Below are 15,327 nucleotides of genomic sequence, written 5' to 3'. Positions count from 1 at the left end.
CAAGTGAGCTTAAAATTTGAATCTTTGATAAGCTTAAACTTCCCACCTAACCTATGACATCCTATACAATTGAGTTCTAACCTAACTACCCATTTCTCACTTTTTCACATACTCATGTATCCCTTTTCATTTCACAACACTTATGCATTGATCTTTATTGGACTTTACTTTGGGGCATTTTGTCCCCTTTTTATTTCTTTTTATTTCTATTTTTTTTCTTTTCTTTTTTCTTTTTTTTCTTTCCTTTTCCATATTATTTTTCTTTTTTTTCTTTTCTTTTTCTTTTGTTTTTTTTTCTTTCTTCCTATATACAAAAGCATCAATGCATAAGGTTTTACAATTGATCAATACATGAGCATGTACCCAATTTCCAATAATTTCAATAAAAATACAAAACTACCCTTTTATTCCTCCAATGTCCCAGGATTCCCACACTTGAATGATACTTACACACATTAGCCTAAGCTAATCAAAGATCCAAATAAGGACAATTATTATTTTTCGCTTTAAGGCTTGTAATGTGCTAAATTAAAGAACAAATGGGTTAAGCATAGGCTCAAAGTTAGCTAATAAAGGTTGATAAAAGGTAGGCTATTTGGGTAAGTGAGCTAATGAAACAATGACCTCAATCATATAAATGCATGAATACATAAAATAATGGACATAAAGAATCAAACAAATCAAAGATTACAACCATAGAAAGAGAATAATGCACACAAGAAGGAAAAATAAGTGGTTATAAGATGTAACCACACAATTAGGCTCAAATCTCACAAGCTTGTGTCCTTAGCTCAAAAACCATGTTCCAAAATAAATTCTTCCAAGCAAGTTCCACAAATTTTCTTTTTCAAATTGGTAGGGTGCCCTAAAACAGTTTCTTGGAAAGGAAATCATCACCCTAACCACGTAGTCCTAATAAGAAAGATGTGGTAAAAATATGTACAAATTCTAACATGCAACCTATCATGCAATGCAATAGCTAATCTAACAAAGAAAATAAAAAATTTGGTGTTGAAAAAGAAATTTTTACCCATGGAGATCGGTCGAACGACCTCCCCACACTTGAAGATTGCACCGTCCTCGGTGCATGCAAAGAAGAGCAAGGTGGATGGGTTGCTACAATTGATGAGCTCCTTCAAAAGGTTGTGCGGATGACTTGTTTGTTGCCCCATTTAGAAACTTTTCCTTTTTTTCTTTCTGGTGGCCAACCTAAAAGGAAAGAAAAGGAAAGAAAATTAAGCCTATAACAAAGATATCAAGGCAATTAGAACATAGGCAGGGGCTAATGCCAAATAAGAGTATGATTCCCTACTACATGTTAGCTAAGCATGTGAGTGAGAAAACAATGTAAGCTAAGACATATCATTAAGCTCGATGCAAGAGTAAAGTTAAAGCATGAAGAGTGTATGGAGCATCAAGTTCAAATGAGAAGAAGTGGGTCATGAAAGACAATATGAGGTCATATCAATGCACAAAGGCACAAGAGTCATACAAGATGAAGCATTGATTTAAAAGTTTCATCACCCAACAATATCAAACAAGTCAAGAAGCACCAAAATAATGTAAGAAATTCTCAACAATTGAGTAGGAAAGTTCAACACCATTATTAAAATGGAAAACTTAGAAAATAAAATGAGAACAAGGTAGAAAAAACAAATAAAAATGCAATGAATGAAAATAAGCAAATGCAATAAAAGAAAATGGAGGAAAAGAGAAAAAAAAATTTGTTTTTTTTAGTATTTTATTTATTTATTTATTTATTATTATTATTATATTATTATTATTTTTTTATTAAAAAAATTTCATTTATATTAATAGAGAAAAAAAATTTCTAAGAGAGGAAGAAGAGAAAAAAAATTAGAAAGAAAGAAGAAGAGAAGAGGAAAGAAGGAGAAAGGAGGAAGGAGAAAAGCAAAGTGCAAATCCGCGCGCGCGCACAGCGTGCTAGCGCGCCGATGCCCTTTTTTTTTTGCCGAAAAAGCAGAAAAAAGTGCCCAAGAGCTCCCTATAATGTCTAAAACTCTTCTTTATTCAATCAATTATCAAACAATTCACAAAAATCTAATTTGATTTTCGGATTTATTCATCTACTACTAATGAATACAACATACTAACAACCAATCTTTACAAACAAATCAATATGAAATGAAAATATACCTACAATGGCAACTCAAATCACTTATTAAACAAAACTAGAATATGATGGAAAGAGTTTACCATGGTGGGGTGTCTCCCACCTAGCACTTTTAGTTTAAGTCCTTAAGTTGGACATTTTGAGGAGCTTATTGTCATGGTGGCTTATGTTTGTACTCATCCTTGAATCTCCAAGGATCTTTGCTTCTCAATTGATTGACAGAATTTCCAACCATCTTCATCAAGCTTGGGCAAAGTTCTACCCAAGATATGAGTCCCTATAGTTGGTCTTCACATAGCGAACCAGGATCCCATATCTTGTTTTCGCACCCGTCTTCGATTTGGTCTTCATACTCTCTTTTTCCGGGTGGTTGACATATAGAATTCTCTTTAACATACCAAGCCTTCCGTCGAGACCCTTGTAAAGTGGCATTCTTCCAATCATCGTTCCTATACCTTGAAGCTTTGATCTTAATGAGCCTAATTCCTAACTTGCAACCACTACACAACTCATTCTTGCTTTTAATTCCACAAAGAGCTCTAAGTTGTCCATCCGTTTCAATCAAACCATATTCATGTGAGAAATTAAAGCTTAGAGATAGAGATTTCACCCACTTAAATGTCGTATCGGATGGTAACTTGGGAAGGGAGGCTTCCCCACACTTAGACAATGCAAGGTCCACTTCCTTGTGCTCTTCTTTGTGTATTTCCACCTCTTTGCGGGCTTCCTCGATTTCAACCTTTCCCCTTTTATCACATGGCTTGGTGTTGTCTTCAAGAACTTTGATTTCTTGCCTAATGGGAGGTGATTCAATTTTGGATAGAAATTCATTGATGAATAAATCCATTTCTTGGTCAACCTCTTCATATTCTTCAATTTCGATATACACCATGCCAACGTTTTCCTCTTGGTAGCTCTCTTTCTCATTGCTCACCAAGGGTATGGGAGGTTGTGCACACTCTTCTATAATTTCAACTCCATGTCCAATGGGAGAGGATTCCATTGTAGAGAAAAATTCATCCATGATTGAATCCATCTCTTGATAAGCCTCTTCTAAGTCTCCAACGATGATATGCCTTGGAGGTTGCGCACCCTCCTCAACATCAATATCAAGCTTCTTGGAAGAGTGCTCCATTATGCTACAATCCCTTGGATTTTCAACATCTCTTAAATCTTCAACCACTTCTTCCTTTTCTTCAACAATCATGGCTTCCTCTAGTTGCTCTAACACAAAATTCGACTCCTCCTTCTCCACCGGATTTTCCAATTTCTCCTTCATGCTTTGCTCTTCTTTTGACTTTTCACATGTGGTCACGGAAGTACCTTGAATATTCAAACATTGGTGGGCTAAAGTGTGCACCACCTTGGTCAAATTAGTCACAAACTTAAGTGTATCCCGCTTCATGGCTTCTTGTCCTTGGAGTAACAAAGTGAGAGGATCGTCTATTGGGGCTTGGGGTGAATAGGAAGGTTCATTATTTTAGAGAGAGGGTTCATAGTAGGAAGGTGGTTCTTCTTGGTAAGGGTTTGGAGATGGTGAGGGTTGAGGTGGTTCATGGTAGTAATCTTGATAGGGTTGTGGTGGTTCTAAAGGTTCTTGCTCATAATGGTCATAAGAATATGGTATGGGTGATTGGTCATATGATGGGTATGGATCATAGGGTGGTGTTTGGTAATGAAAGGCTTGTGAGAATGGCTGAGGTTCATGTTGAGGATGAGATTCATAGGCATATGATGGTGGTTGTTGAGTGTCACAAAAAGAGTCATCATAGCCATTAAATTGGCATGCATTAGGATGGAAATTATACCTATAAGTATCCAGAGGTTGTTGCCAATAGGAGTGATCAATTCCTTGAGGCTCCTCCCATCTTTGTTGGTTCCATCCATAATGAGTGTCATCATTGAGGTGCACATTTCCTACAACAAAACTAGAACCAAACTGATAGCCATAGGGAGAATTCATTATGGAAAGACAAAATAAAACTAACAAAATCTAGTAAACAAGCAAAAGACAAGCTATTTACAATATTCACATATGTACAATAACCAATAACATAACACCATTGCAAATCCCCGGCAACGGTGCCATTTTGATGGTTAGATTTTTGATGGTATAGAATTTTACTATTGAAGTCTCGTTGCAAGTATACTTTCTAAACCAATCAAAAATCCTTTCATACAAAAATTTGTTTGTCACAAGTACAAACCCCTAAAATCTATAAACCAAAGTATTTAAACCTCGGGTCATCTCTCAAAGGACTTGCAGGGTAGTGTTCTTGTTATTGGTTATGGACTTGTTTATTTTGGGGTTTTGGATGAGAAATGTGAATAGTAAATGGTAGGAAAACTTTATTCACAAAATGGTTTTGGCAAGGTTTGGTTGTCAAGGGTCTTCATCATTATCACTAGCCACAAGTATGGTAGTTGCAAGGATTAATCCCACTTAGTCATCCTTAAATCAATTAACAAAGGAAAGTCAAGTGAGTTATATCAATCTTAGTCCATAAGTCCTAACTTTTCACTAATTGGATTAATGAAGGCAAGAGTTAATGGCTATCAACTATCAATCAATTGGACACTAGTGACTCAAGAAATCCTAAGTTACCTTCTCAAGCCAAGAACATAAAATTCTAGTCTAACATTCTTCCAAGCATTTAATCAAACACTTGGAAGGCACAAAAGAAAAGTATAGTCAATCACAACAAGAATGAATTCTAACTACAATTGAATGTAAAGAATTAACAACAACAATCAAGGAAATCACAATTATCATGAATTACCTCAAATTGCATTATTGAAAGAAAATAAAGAGAACAAGAGTATCTCAATTACAAAACCTAGAAACAAAATAAGAGAAATTACAACATGAGAATAGGGATAGAGAGAAGAACCAAAGTGTAACAATCACAAATTGGAGGTAGAAGTAGAAGGAGACTTGAATTAAACCTAGAACTATAAGATCCTAATCTAACCCTATTTCCTAATCCTAATTCTAGAGAGAAGTGAGAGCTTCTCTCTCTAAAAACTAGTTCTAACTACTTCTAAAACTAAACTATGACTAATGATCAAAATTATGTTGATTCCTCTTCAATCCTTGGCTTAAATAGCATCAGAAATGAGTTGGATTGGGCCCACAAGGCTTCTAAAATCGCTGGCCACGTGTTGCATTAAGTGGGTCATGTGCCACCATTGGCGCATCCGCGTACCGTGCGCGTGCGCGCCCCTATGCGCGATGCAACTCTTGCAAATCTTATATTATTTCAAAGCCCCGGATGTTAGCTTTCCAACCCAACTGAAACCGCATCAATTGGACCTCTGTAGCTCAAGTTATGATCAATTAAGTGCGAAGAGGTCAGCTTGACAACTTTTTGGTTCCATCATTTCTTCATGAGTACTCCAACTTTACATGCTTTTTCTTCATTCCCTTGATCCAATCTTTTCCTCCTAAATCTGAAATCACTTAACAAACATATCAAGGCATCTAATAGAATCAAGGTGAATTAAATTTAGTTATTTTGAGTCCTAAAAAGCATGTTTTCACACTTAAGCACAATTAAAGGAGAATATACAAAACCATGCTATTTCATTGTATAAATGTGGGTAAAAGGTTATAAAATCCCCTAAATCAAGCATAAGATAAGCCCTACAAATGGGGTTTATCAGTTATCATAGAGTTAAGGCAAAGATTAGGACTCAACAACCTTTATTTTGGGAAGTGAATGTTCCTCTAGTCTGTGGGGTGCTTGATCCTTCAAGAGATAATTTCTGACGCTTCAGTTCCTTCAAGTCACATCCTTGCTCTTCCTTTTCCCTTAGGTGCCATGATCTTGATGAGTTTTAGCTCAATGATCATGGCAAATCACACCAAACTTAGAGATTTTCTTGTCCTCAAGCAAAAGAAAGGAAAGGAGAGGAATAGAGGGAGAGGCAATTTCGAAATTCAAAAGATATGATGAGTTGAAAAAGCTATGAGAAGAAATTAAAAAGGATTTGAAAAGAATTCAAAAAGATAGATAAGTTTTGAAAAATTTTGAGAAAAGAGTTGGATTGGATTGGAAAAAATTTGTGTTTATGAACTAAGATACATTTGATATTTTTGAAAAAGGGATTTTAGAAATTAAGGTTTTTAGAAATTAGGATTAAAATTTTTGGAATTGAAGGATGAGAATTTGTAACGTGTTTATGCAAGAAATCATGAATTGAAACACAAAAAATAAAAAATTTGTGAAGAAAAAATGAATTTACCTCCTCCCCACCATCCTGGCGTTAAACGCCCGAACGCTGCATGTTTTGGGCGTTTAACGCCCAAACGCTGCTTCTCCTGGGCGTTCAACGCCCAGCTGTTGCTTCTTTCTGGCATTGAACGCCAGGAACTCCTTCGTCACTGGGCATTTTTTTGAACGCCCAGGACGCTGTAAATCTGGCGTTGAACGCCTAGAAGGTGCTTCTTTCTGGCGTTCAATGCCCAGAAGGTGCTTATTTCTGGCATTCAACGCCCAGAAGGTGCTTCTTTTGGGCGTTTAACGCCCAAAACAGCTTTTACTAGCGTTTTTGCACCAGTGAGCTTCCATTTGCTGTTTTTATCCTTTGAATCCTTTTATAACTCTGTGAATTCAAGCAATTGCTATTTTACCTTGAAGATACTCGACATATACCTATAAAAATCAATTAATTAACAAATAAACTTTGTAAATGGCTGGGTTGCCTCCCAGCAAGCGCTTCTTTATTGTCTTTAGCTGGACTATTACTGAGCTTTAATCAAGTCTCAGTTTTGAGCATTCTTGCTCAAAATTGCTTTCGAGATAATGTTTAACTCTTTGTCCATTAACAATGAACTTTTTGTTAGACTCATTATCCTTAAGCTCTACGTATCCATATAGTGACACACTTGTAATCACATATGGTCCTCTCCACCGGGATTTCAATTTTCCGAGGAATAATCTGAGCCTATAATTAAATAGCAGAACTTTCTGCCCTGGCTCAAAGACTCTGGATGATAGTTTCTTATCATGCCATCTTTTTGCTTTCTCTTTGTAAATTTTTGCATTCTCGAAAGCATTGAGTCTAAATTCCTCTAGCTCATTTAACTAAAGCAATCGTTTTTCTCTAGCTAACTTGGCATCAAGGTTTAGGAATTTGGTAGCCCAGTAGGCCTTATGTTCCAGTTCCACTGGCAAGTGACTTGCCTTTCCATACACAAGTTGGTATGGAGAAGTTCCTATGGGAGTCTTGAATGCTGTTCTGTATGCCCACAGAGCATCATCCAAGCTTCTTGCCCAATCCCTTCTACGGTTAATTACAGTCCGTTCCAGAATTCTTTTAAGTTCTCTGTTAGAGACTTCAGCTTGCCCATTTATTTGTGGATGATATGGAGTGGCTACCCTATGTCTAACTCCATAACGAACCAAAGCAGAGTAAAGCTGTTTATTGCATAAATGAGTGCCCCCATCACTGATTAATACTCTAGAGGTACCAAATCTGCTGAAGATGCGTTTCTGGAGGAATTTTAGCACTGTCTTAGTGTCATTAGTGGGTGTTGCAATAGCTTCCACCCATTTGGATACATAATCCACTGCCACCAGAATGTAAGTGTTTGAGTATGATGGTGGGAAAGGCCCCATGAAGTCAATACCCCATACATCAAACAACTCAATCTCCAAGATCTCTTATTGAGGCATGGCATAACTGTGAGATGGATTGCCAGATCTTTGGCAACTATCACAGTTAAGTACAAACACTTGGGAGTCTTTATAGAGAGTAGGCCAGTAGAAGCCACATTGGAGAACTCTTGTGGCTGTTCGCTCACTTCCAAAATGTCCTCCATACTATGATCCATGGCAATGCCAGAGGATCTTCTGTGCTTCTTGTTTAGGCACACATCTATGGATTACTCCGTCTGCACATCTCTTGAAGAGATATGGATCATCCCAAAGATAGTACTTTGCATCCGTGATCAACTTTTTTGATTGCTGCCTACTGTACTCTTTGGGTATGAATCTCACTGCCTTGTAGTTTGCAATGTCTACAAACCATGTCACTTCCTGGATGGCAAAGAGTTGCTCATCCGGAAAGTTTTCAAAGATCTCAGTAAGAGGGAGGGACGCCCCTTCTACTGGTTCTATTCGGGACAGGTGATCTGCTACTTGATTCTCTGTCCCTTTTCTGTCTCTTATTTCTATATCAAACTCTTGCAGAAGCAACACCCATCTTATGAGTCTGGGTTTTGAATCCTGCTTTGTGAGTAGATATTTAAGAGCAGCATGGTCAGTGTACACAATCACTTTTGATCCCACTAAATAGGATCTGATCTTGTCAATGGCGTAAACCACTGCAAGTAGCTCTTTTTTTGTGGTTGTGTAGTTCTTCTGTGCGTTATTTAAAACACGACTGGCATAGTAAATGACGTGCAGAAGCTTGTCATGCCTCTATCCCAACACTGCACCAATGGCATGGTCACTGGCATCACACATTAGTTCAAATGGTAATGTCTAGTTTGGTACAGAGATGATTGGTGCTGTGACCAATTTAGCTTTCAGAGTCTCAAATGCCTGCAGACACTCCTTATGAAAGATAAATGGCGTGTCAGCAGCTAGCAGATTGGCAATTTTTGAGAAATCTTTTATAAACTTCGTATAGAATCCTGCATGCCCCAGAAAGCTTCTGATTGCCTTAACATTGGTAGGTGGTGGTAATTTTTCAATTACCTCTACCTTAGTTTGATCCACCTCTATTCCCTTGTTCAAAATTTTGTGCCCAAGGACAATTCCTTCAGTCACCATAAAGTGACATTTTTCCTAGTTTAAAACCAGGTTAGTCTCTTGGCACCTCTTTAGAACAAGTGCTAGATGGTCAATACAGGAGCTGAATGAGTCTCCAAATACTGAAAAGTCATCCATGAAGACTTCTAGAAATTTTCCACCATATCAGAGAAAATTGAGAGCATGCACCTTTGAAAGGTTGCAGGTGCATTGCACAAACCAAATGGCATCCTTCTGTATGCAAATACTCCAGATGGACATGTGAATGTTGTTTTCTCTTGATCCTGGGGATCTACTACAATTTGATTATAACCTGAATATCCATCCAAGAAGCAGTAGTATTCATGACCTACTAGTCTTTCTGGCATTTGGTCTATGAATGGTAAAGGAAAATGATCCTTTCTGGTAGCTGTATTGAGCCTTCTATAATCAATACACATATGCCACCCTGTAACTGTCCTTGTGGGAACCAGTTCATTTTTTTCATTATGGACCACTGTCATGCCACCCTTTTTAGGGACGACTTGGACAGGGCTTACCCAGGGGCTATCAGAAATAGGATAAATAATCACAGCCTCTAGTAATTTAGTGACCTCCTTCTACACCACCTCCTTCATGGCTGGATTCAGCCGCCTTTGTGGTTGAACCACTAGCTTGGCGTCACCCTCCAATAGGATCTTGTGCATGCATCTGGCTGGGCTAATGCCCTTAAGATCACTGATGGACCACCCAAGAGTTGTCTTGTGTGTCCTTAGCACTTGAATTTGTGCTTCCTCTTCCTGTGGCTCTAAGGTAGAGCTTATAATCACAGGGAAGGTATCACCTTCTCCCAGAAATGCATATTTCAGGGATGGTGGTAATGGTTTGAGCTCGGGTTTAGGAGGTTTCTCCTCTTCTTGAGGTATTTTTAGAGGTTCTATTATTCTCTCTAATTCCTCCAGATCAGGCTGAACATCTTTAAAAATATCCTCTAGCTCTGATTCGAGACTCTTAGTCATATTAACCTCTTTTACCAAAGAGTCAATAACATCAATGCTCATGCAGTCATTTGGGGTGTCTGGATGCTGCATAGTTTTGACAACATTCAACTTGAACTCATCCTTATTGACTCTCAGGGTTACTTCCCGTTTTTGGACGTCAATAAGGGTTCAGCCAGTTGCTAGGAAAGGTCTTCCTAGAATGAGAGTTACACTCTTGTGCTCCTCCATTTCCAGCACCACAAAGTCAGTAGGAAAGGCGAATGGCCCAACCTTGACAATCATGTCTTCAATCACGCCTGATGGGTATTTAATGGAGCCGTCAGCAAGTTGGAGACATATCCGGGTTGGTTTGAATTCTTCAGTCAAACCAAGTTTTTTGATAGTAGATGCAGGTATCAGGTTGATACTTGCCCTAAGACCACATAGAGCTTGCTTGGTACAAGTACCTTCTAATGTGCATGGTATCATAAAGCTTCCGGGATCTTTGAGCTTCTCAGGTAAGCTTTTCAGAATGACTGCACTGCATTCTTCAGTGAGGTAAACTTTTTTCAGTTTCCTTCCAATCCTTCTTATGACTTAAGATCTCTTTCATGAACTTAGCATAAGAGGGTATTTGCTCAAGTGCCTTTGCAAACGAAATCTTTATTTCAAGAGTCCTGAGATAGTTTGCAAAGAGGACAAATTGCTTATCCTATTCCACTTGGCGGAGTTTCTGAGGATAAGGCATTTTGGCTTTGTATTCCTCAACCTTAGTTGCTGCAGGTTTATTGCCTACAGATGTGGTTTGAGGAGCCTTTTTAGATGGGTTATTATCAGTACTTGTATGTGTCTGATCCCCTACTGGCATTTGAATGCCAGGGGTGGAAGCTGGAGTGGCGTTAGATGCCGACTCCTTACTTGTTTATGGCATCTGAACGCTAGAACTGTGCTCCCTTTGGGCGTTCAATGCCAAATCCTTGCTTGTTTCTGGCGTTGAACGCCAGGACTGAGCATGGTTTGGGCGTTCGACACCAGCTTTCCACCCATTCTCTGGCGTTTGAGCGCCAGAATTATTCCTCTCTGGGCTCTTACTGTCCTCAGAGGGATTTTGGTTAGTTTGCTCATTTCTTGGCTTCCTACTATCTTGAAGTGAGGTATTTAATATTTTTCCACTTCTTAATTGAACTGCTTGGCACTCTTCTGTTATTTGTTTTGATAACTGCTGTTCTGTTTGCTTCAACCGTACTTCCATATTCATATTAGCCATTCTTGTTTCTTGTAGTATTTCCTTGAATTTGGCTAGCTGTTTTGTTAGAAAATCCAGTTGCTGATTGAATTCAGTAACTTACTCTGTAGGACTGAGTTCAGCAGTTACTGTTTTAGCCTCTTCTTTGATGGAAGATTCACTGCTTAGGTACAGATGCTGATTTCTAGCAACTGTATCAATAAGCTCTTGAGTTCTTCTATTGTCTTTCTCATGTGTATAGATCCACCAGCTGAGTGATCTAGAGAAATCTGAGCTCTTTCTGTAAGCCCATATTAGAAGATGTTTAACTGCACCCACTCTGAAAACATTTCAGAGGGGCATTTTCTTAGCATCTGTCTGTATCTCTCCCAAGCCTCATAAAGAGATTTATTATCTCCTTGTTTGAAGCCTTGGATGCTCAGCCTTAGCTGTGTCATCCGTTTTGGAGGAAAATAGTGATTCAGGAATTTTTCTAACAGCTATTTCCATGTCTTTATGCTGTCCTTAGGTTGGTTATTTAACCACCTCTTAGCTTGGTCTTTTACAGCAAATGGGAATAGTAATAGCCTGTAGACATCCTGATCTACCTCCTTATCATGTACTGTGTCAGCAATTTATAAAAACTGTGCCAGAAACTCTGTAGGTTCTTCCTGTGGAAGATCGGAATACTAGCAACTTTGCTGCACCATGATGATGAGCTGAGGATTCAACTCAAAACTACTGACTCCGATAGAGGGTATACAGATACTACTCCCATATGAAGCAGTAGTGGGGTTAGCATATGACCTCAAAGTCCTTCTGGACTGTTCATTTCCACTTAGGTCCATGTTGGAGTAAAGGAGGTAATGTGGATTTAAATTTTATTTAATTTATTATATAAAAAAATTGATTTTCGAAAGAATAAAATAAAATAAAATAAATAAAAAAATTAAAAATTAAAAATAATAAAAATTTGAAAATATTTTATGAAGATTTTCGAAAAAGTGAGGAGAGAGAAAATGGTTAGGATATTTTCGAAAAAGATAATATATATATATATATATATATATATTTTAAATTCTTAAAAGGATAAGATTTGAAAAATTTTGAAATTGAAATCTGAAATTTTTTTAAAAAAAAATTTCGAAAAAGTAGCTTAAAAATAGTTAGAAAAGATAAATTTTTGAATTTTGAATTTTATGATGAAAGAGAAAAACACACAAAAGACACAAGACTTAAAATTTTTAGATTTAATCCTCCTTGATTTCGAAAATTTTGGAGGAAAAACACCAAGGAATACCAAACCTAAAAAATTTTAAGATCAAAACACAAAGAAGACTCAAGAACACTTTGAAGATTCACAAGAACAACAAGAACAAAAGAAAGAACACCAAACTTAAAACAAGACACTAACTCACGAAAAATTAAAAATTTATAAGGAAAAGTAATATTTTTAAAAATTTTTGAAGAGAAATTAAAGGACTCAAATTTAATAACTCTATAGCATCAATACTCTATTCCTAATCTAAGCAACAAAATAAACCTTTAGTTGTTCAAACTCAAACAATCCCCGGCAACGGCGCCAAAAACTTGGTGCATGAAATTACAATCACACTTTTGCAATCCGCACAACTAACCAGCAAGTGCACTGGGTCGTCCAAGTAATACCTTACGTGAGTAAGGGTCGATCCCACGGAGATTGTTAGCTTGAAGCAAGCTATGATTATTTTATTATTCTTAGTCAGGATATCAATTATGATTATCAGTTTGAATTACTAAAAAAATTTAAAAGAGCGTGAAATAATTACTTGTTGTTCAATAATGGAGAATATGTTGGAGTTTTGGAGATGCTTTGTCTTCTGAATTCCTATAACATAATATTCCTCTCATGAAAAAGTGCAAAGTTCCTTCTATGGCAAGCTCTATGTAGGGTGTCACCGTTGTCAATGGCTACTTCCCATCCTCTCAGTGAAAATGGTCCAAATACTCTGTCACAGCACGGCTAATCAGCTATTGGTTCTCGATCATATTGGAATAGAATCCACTGATTCTTTTGCGTTTGTCATCACGCCCAACACTCACGAGTTTGAAGCTCGTCACAGTCATCCAATCCCAGAATCCTACTCGGAATACCACAGACAAAGTTTAGACTTTCCGGATTCTCATGAATTCCGCCATCAATTCTAGCTTATACAACGAAGATTCTGATTAAGGAATCTGAGAGATACTCATTCAATCTGATGTAGAATGGAGGTGGTTATCAGACACACGTTCATGGATTGAGGAAGGTGATGAGTGTCATGGATCACCACCTTCTCCATAGTTAAGCGCGAATGAACATCTTAGATAGGGACACGCATGTTAGAATGGAAAAACAGAAATAATTGCATTAATTCATCGAGACGCTGCAGAGCTCCTCACCCCCAACAATGGAGTTTAGAGACTCATGCCGTCAAAGAGTATAAAATTTAGATCTAAAAATGTCATGAGATTCAAAATAAGTCTCTAAAAGTTGTTTAAATACAAAACTAGTAACCTAGGTTTACAGAAAAATGAGTAAACTAAGATAATTGGTGCAGAAATTCACTTCTGGAGCCCACTTGATGTGTGCTGGGGTTGAGACTTAAGCTTCTCACGTGCCTGGGCTGTTCTAGAGTTGAACGCCAGGTTTTAACCTGTTTATGGTGCTGAACTTCAACTTGCAACCTGTTTCTGGCGCTGAACGCCAGACTGCAACATGGAACTGGCGTTGAACGCCAGTTTATGCCATCTATCTTCACGAAAAGTAAGGACTATTATATATTTCTGGAAAGCCCTGGATGTCTACTTTCCAACCCAATTGAGGGCGCGCCAATTGGACTCCTTTAGCTCCAAAAAATCCATTCCGAGTGCACGGAGGTCAGAATCCAACAGCATCAGCAGTCCTTTTTCAGCCTAAATCAAGTCTTTGCTCAGCTCCCTCAATTTCAGCCAGAAAATATCTAAAATTACAGAAAAACACACAAACTCATAGTAAAGTCCAGAAATATGAATTTTGCCTAAAAACTAATAAAAATTATACTAAAAACTAACTAAAACATACTAAAATCTACATGAAATTACCCCCAAAAAGCGCTTATAGTGCTTGCCCCACAGCCTCCAACAAGGTATCGGCTTCAGTTGGGCTAGTGGTTCCCTTGAACTTAGGTGGATTAACCTTCAAGAAGGTTGCCAGTGTCATCAGGCCCTGAGCTTCACTTCCGTCATTGCCATGGTTGTTCATCTGTTGCCCAAGAGCCTCCGCAGTGGCCTACATAGCAGCAGCCATGTTCTCCAATGCCGCCATAAAGTCTATTAGGTTATTTGGGTTGACCCCCGGTGACGAATGGATTTTTTGATGGTATAAAATTTCACAAATGAATTCTCGTCGAAGTATAGTTTCTAAACCAAGCAATAATCCTTTCATACAAAAAGTTGTTTGTCACTAAAACAAACCCCTAAAATTTATAAACCGAAGTATTCAAACCTCGGGTCGTTCTCCCTAGGAATTGAAACAAAGTGTCTTGTTATTGGTTGTGAGTTATTTTGGGGTTTTTGGATAAGAAGCATTAAAAGTAAATGGCAATGAAAATAAACTAACAACTATAAAAGGCTCTTGGCAAGGTATGAAAATTAGAAGTCCTATCCTAGTTATCCTTCTCAATTGTGATGAGAATTGTTCATTGCTACCACTTAGTTAACCCTTACTAAATAAAGGAAAGTCAAGTGGATGAATTGACTTGAGCCACAAGTCCTAGCCAACTCCCAAGGAAAGACTAGCTTTAGTGCACTCCAAACCAATTAGCAATCTCTCCAATTATCAATCAACAAAGGAATTAGATAACTCAAGTGTCACTAATTACTCTACCTAAGCCAAGAGGAACAAAATCTACACTAAAACTAAAAGAGACATTTCAACAAACACATAGAGTGCAATAGAAGTAATCATTATTAAATGCAAGAATTAAAGGAATCTACAACTACAAAAACAAGAGATCAACAATAGAAAAGCAAAGAAGACAAATTTATTATGAATTACCTCTTATTGAATTGAAAGAAAATGGAAGGAACAATAGTAGATCTACAACAAAGCATAAGAACAACATAAAGGAAATTACAATAGAAGAATGGAAGAAGATGAATCTAACAACAAGGAATTGAGATGTATGGTAGCGCGAAATTATGATCAATACTTTTCACAACTCAAATAATCCCCGGTAGTGAATCCAAAAA

Source organism: Arachis hypogaea, chromosome 6 (genome assembly GCF_003086295.3).
Source record: "Arachis hypogaea cultivar Tifrunner chromosome 6, arahy.Tifrunner.gnm2.J5K5, whole genome shotgun sequence".
Lineage (NCBI taxonomy): Eukaryota > Viridiplantae > Streptophyta > Magnoliopsida > Fabales > Fabaceae > Arachis > Arachis hypogaea.
Note: the sequence above shows the minus strand (reverse complement) of the source record.